Source organism: Dermacentor albipictus, chromosome 2 (genome assembly GCF_038994185.2).
Source record: "Dermacentor albipictus isolate Rhodes 1998 colony chromosome 2, USDA_Dalb.pri_finalv2, whole genome shotgun sequence".
Classification (NCBI taxonomy): Eukaryota; Metazoa; Arthropoda; class Arachnida; order Ixodida; family Ixodidae; genus Dermacentor; species Dermacentor albipictus.
Window position 1 is genome coordinate 201642598 of NC_091822.1, and position 6000 is coordinate 201648597.

The window sequence follows — 6000 nt, forward strand, 5'->3', positions numbered from 1 at the left end:
CGCCAAATACTGTGGAGGCCAATTAACATTATTAAATCAAACGGAAAACCATCCTCGTTAGCAATGGGTAGATACCGTATTCCATGAGGGTCGAGGGGAAACTGTTTCTTCAACGTTCTTTGTAGTACGTCCCAAAAAAATACCCCTCCCCAACAATGAAGAAAAACGTGATCTATCGTTTCTGGTTGTTTGCAGATAAGGCAGTGAGATCCCCATGGAAGAAATAAGCCCTTTTCCTGTAAAAACATTTTTACTGGCAATGTTCCAGTGTGTAACTTAAAAAAGAAGGTTTTAACCCCTGGCGCAACTTGCATTTTTTTTACTCTCTTTAACACGTCCCTACCAGGGCCTCCACTGTACAGGGCTCTGTACATTGGCTCCGGCAGAACAACGTCACACAAATCCTTGTACAATTTTTTCTTTTTTACAGTTGATAAATATTCATTTGAAAACCTCGTCGCAAGGAATCTTACACTTGCGACAACTTCTCTAAAATATCCAAAAATGCCTCCCGTGAGTGTTTCGGTTGAAACAACAAAGTCTGGCAACGCGCGCCCGAGCCTTACTTGGCATGCGGTGCGCAAAAAGGGATCGCTGACGTCGCGAAGGAAAAGAAACCTGTTCACAATCTGCCGCAAAAAAAGGTGTCCCAGGCCCAATCCACCATTCTTGACTCCTCTGAACAAATTTGTTCGGCTGCACCTTTCCCATTGCGCATCCCACACGAAAATGGCAAAAATTCGATGCAGCTTCTGTACATTGAGTCTTGCACAATGTAACACCTGCATTACATACCACAGCCTACTAATAAAGAACAGATTGCACACGGTGGCTCTAGCAAAAATCGATAAGTTTGTTTCTTTCCACCTTTCCGCCTTTCCACGTGTATCATGCGTCTGCGCTGTCCAATATGTCGCGCTATCTCGGTAGCATTCTAGAGGTACTCCCAAGTACCTCGTTGGGGTCGTAACCCAGGACACATTTGCGAAGCGGTCGGGCGTCGATTGCCATTCTCCGTGCCAGAGCCCTAGTGATTTTGCTAAATTCACTCTGCTGCCTGTGACTTGGCAGAAGTTCTCTACACATTTAATAGCCTCAGCTACACCTTCCCTACTGGTTGAAAAAACCGCCACATCATCCGCATATGCCAACAGCTTGACTTCCGCTGCCTGCAACCGGAAACCGGGAATTGTCTGTTTTTTCATGATGTTTAAGCACATCGCCTCTATGTAGATGCAAAACAAAAGAGGGCTAAGGGGACAACCCTGGCGTACCGACCGCTGCACGCTAATGGGGGCCCCCAGACTCTGGTTAACGATCAATCTCGTCGTGCAGTTCCGATACGCCAGGGCGACACCCTCGCGAATAACAGAACCAACGTTAACATGGTCTAGTATGCAAAGCAAAATTTCATGCGCGACACAGTCGAAAGCTTTTTCAAGGTCTAGTTGTAAGATGGCCACGCGGCTATTTGTAATATCGCAGCATTCCAGCACGCATCTTGCTGTGTGAATATTAGTCGTAATAGATCGTCCCTTAATCCCGCACGTTTGATGCGGCCCAACGATTTCCTGGATTACTGACTGTAATCTTCGTGCTAAAACTTTCATATAAATTTTGTAATCCACATTTGTAAGTGCGATTGGCCGGTACGCTGTTACGTGTCGTAACCTCACCGCTTCGTCAGTTTTGGCGATTAAGACAGTGTGTGATCTTGCATAAGACGGAGGCAATTCGTTAATTTTGTAAGCTTCATTAAACACTACCGTCAATATTGGCGCGATTCCACGCTTAAAAGCTTTGTAAAACGCCGCGCTTAACCCGTCCGGTCCTGGCGATTTACCAGGATTTAAATTGTCTATCGCCGTTTCTACCTCTGATTCGGTTATTGGCAGCTCTAACCTATCCTTCTGCTCATCGTTGAGTCGCGGCAGTGCCCCAAGGAACTTGTCCTTAAACGTGTTCATGTCGGCAACCTGTAATGCGAACAATGCCTGATAGTACTGAAAAAATGCACGCTTAATATGTTCGTTATCATCCGATAAGACGCCCCCCCATTCTATGTTGTCTATGTGATTTCGACGAGCGTGGGCTTTTTCAATTCCGAGGGCTCGTTTAGACGGTGTCTCCCCAGCAGCTACATGTTCGGCTCTCGCCCGGACCAGCGCACCACGATAACGCTCCTCTTCTATCACTTCGACTTTTTGTTTCGTTTTCCTAATGTCATCGATCCATTTACCAGGCGCTTCGCATTCTTTCTCGAGAAGTTTTGAAAGCATAGACCTTAAATTACGTTCATTTAGTTTCTCCTCGTACGCCATAGAACAAGACCGCTCTATTGCTTTTATTTTAAGTTGTTCCTTACAAAGCTCCCACTGTTGCCATGTTTTCAGTTCTTTATTCGGCTCTATTTTGCCGATTTCTTCAACTACCGCATGGTTGAAAGCATCGTCTTTAATCAGCTTGTTATTTATCTTCCACAGTTCCCAGCTAAAAGCACTGCCACGTTTTTTTGCCCCAATCCCGCACTCTACTAAACAGTGGTCTGAGAAAGACACCGGCACTACTTGATAACTGTTGCATTTTGGAATCGCGTCCAACGTTACATAAATGCGGTCCAGACGGGCATGACTTGCACGCTGGAAATGTGTGTACTTCACACCACCCGCGCCTTGCATACACTCCGCCACATCCTCAAGGTTCCATTTGTCTATGATTTGCGACAGCACCTCAGTACTTGCGTCCCTGAACCCCCGATCACTAGTCTTATCACATGCACTCAGGACACAGTTGAAGTCGCCCATGATAATCAGCTGTTTATCGAAGCTGAGGCGCTGCTCAACGCTTCTAAAGAAATCGACCCTTTCATCCACAACATTTGGTGCGTACAAACATAAAACACGCCATTCTGTATCGCTGAGTGTGAAATCGACAGCAACACACCGACCTGACAAGCACGAGAAATCAGCATGCACGACCAGAGCCGGCAACTTCTTAATAAAAAGGACACAACCAGCAGATGTGCCGATGGCATGGCTTACAATAGCATAGAATCTAGACGTGAAACGTCGCACCATGCTCCCGGTCTCTTCCTCACCGTCAACTTTTGTTTCCTGCACGGCCAATATATCAATGTCATGCTCCGCTAAAAGCCGATACACCTGACTTTGCTTTTTCTTTCCTGCCAAGCCCCTGACATTAAGTGTAGCGACCTTCAACGGAGATGCAGGAGCCATTTTCGCAAGGAAGTGAAAAGGCCGAGAGCATGGTGCTTACCCTCCGCGTCTAGCGCGTGGCTAGACGCCATCGTTGAAGCCGGAGCCAGCCTGTGCAGGCTCCGAACCTTGCAGCGTAGGTGCTGTATCGCCGGTTCGCCTCTCAGACGAAACGTTAGGTCGCTGCCGGAGACTGGCCCGCCTGGCTTGAGTTGTTTTTGCAGGCGGCTCCTCGACGCTGGTGGCTGCCACCTTATCCCCATCGTTGCCGGTGTGGCCATAAGGGCGCTTGGCTGGCGCGGAGACGCTGACTGCGCGGCCGCCGCTCGGGTCAGCGTTCGGCGAGCTGTTCGCTGGGTCGATGACTGTGGGTGCCGGAACGCTCTTCCCATTTTCCGACGCCTTCGCCCGAGACGCAGGCAATTCCTGCTCCTCGGGGTGCGTCTCTCCGTTGCTTGACTTGGTTGTGTCACTGCTGGCAGGCAATTCCTTCTCATCGGGGCGCGTCTCCCCATTGCTTGACGTGCTTGTGTCACCACTGGCAAGCCCCGGCGGGTCGGTCATTCCTGCTGGCTTGCCCACTTCCTCGGCTCCTTTCGCTGCCTCCTCCGCCTCGTCGACGTCCATCAGCAGCTCCGTCGACTTGTCTTGCGATGCCGCCTCCGTAGCAACCGCATACGTGCGGACGCAATCGCTGTCGACGTGACCATAGCGTCTGCATTTTGAGCACCGTGGCACCTTGCATTCACGTCGAACGTGGCCCGTACCTCGGCAGCGTAGGCATTGCATAGGCCGCCCAGGCGCCACCACAAGGGCCAACTCTCCTGCAACGCGCAGCTGGTGAGGCAGGTCATCGACCTTCAAACCGGGTTTCAGCTTCAGGAGCACGGTCCTCGTTGTGGACCCTTTCTCCTTGACGCCTGAGACACGCCATCGCTCCCGGGTCACTTCGGATACGCTGCCGTAAGCAGCGAGAGCCGTCCGAATGTCGTCGTCCGCCACGCCGTGCAACATCCAGTGCAGCCGTAGTTTCACCTGTTGGTTATCTGGATCGAAGATAATGCAGCGGCGTCCTTTTACTTCCAGTTCTTTGAGAGCGGCCAACTTCTTAGTTGCTTCAGTGCTGTTGAGAGTCACCGCCCAAACATGGTTGATTTGGTACGCCCCCAACGCCACCACGTCGGGAAGCGCACCAGCGTTGGCTAGGGCGTCGCGGAAGTCCTCAACCCTGTAGGGCCTAACTCGTACGTCGCCGTGCAAAAACACAGTATTAACTACAACACGTCCGGTGGGCAATGTCGGCAAAATAATCTCGTAGTCCTGGCCATCATTGTCTTCAATCCTGTTTCCGCGGCTTGCAGAGGCCGCTATCGCCGCTCCGCTGGAGCACATGATTCCGCGTCCGCACCGAACGGTAGCCGGAAGAAGAATGTCTGAGCCACGAGTTCCATGCTTCAAAGCGGTACAAACGCGCCTCTAGTGAATGCGGTGTTGCCTTAGAAACGAGCTCTTCTAAGGCTCAGGCGTACGTCGCTTGCTCAGGCGCACATTTCGTTGCCGCGCCGAACGCTGCGTTGCTCGACGCTCACCGCGTCCGATGCGGGGCGCGTAGTCTTTTTTTTTTTTTTTTTATTGCGACAGCGTGCCTTCTGGCATAAAGAAATGTTTAAACATGTAAATACACTCCGGATTCGCGGAGGAAGTCCAGCAATGTCCGGTGGTGGGGACCCAAGATCCAACTTTCTACGTCTGGTGGCCGACCTGGGGGTGGTCCACAGCGAAGCAGGTGTTTCTGGCGGAGGGCATGTAGAGAAGGGCAAGTCCAGAGGAGGTGCCCAATGTCCACCTCGCAGACAGGAGCGGGACAGAAGGGGCAGGAATCGCTCATGGAGGCACGGTACTGTGCCGACCACGACCAGGTTATCGCAGGGGTGAGGGCGACACGGAGGCGTAACCTTCGTAACAAGACCTCTTCCCAGCGCGCTAGGCCGCCAGGGAGGTCGGTGCCACGCGGTGGGAGAAGTGCTCGCGTGGCGCGCCGAAGGTGTTCTTTTTCTGCGAGGAGCCTTGTCTCCGGAGAGATGGGGGCCAGTTGAAGCGGACGCGAAGGTTTGTTGTGGCTCGCTGCATCCACTAAGGCTTGTGTGGGATGCGCATTGCGACGTATCCATTGTACTCTTAGTGTAACGGATAATTTCTCCACTGTGTCCTGAATCTCCAGTGCCAAAACGCCGGAATTCAGAACACGCCGCAGACAACGGATGGCACCTGAGGAGTCGGTTAAGATATCAATGTGTCTCCTAGACGGCGGAAGCAGCGGACAGAGGATGGATACTGCGTCTCGTATTGCCAAGAGCTCCGCCTGTGTCGACGGCCAGGCAGGGGAGCAAGCATACGAGCAGGTTGCGATGTCTGACAATAATTCAGGACAAGCAATAGCCGTGGTGACGTGATCATCACTCACACTAGCGTCGACATACGCTACATGTCTGCACGAAGAGCTTGCACTCGTAGCTGATGGGCTATTTGCTATTATAATTGGCTCTCTAAGGTGGCCATTGGATCGTGTGTGTATGCGAGTCAGAGGCCGATTGTCCGTAACTTGCTGATAAAGCCATGGTGGTCGTGGCGAGCAGGAATCGCAGGGCATCACTGAACCGTCTACCATATACTTCTCAAGAGCTGCAGCTTCCGGGATATTGTGGCACTTTGCGGAACGAGCTTGGCGACGCTGGTGGACCAGTTCGTCTAGCGTATTTAATTGCGCTTCGGCCTGGAGTGCGTG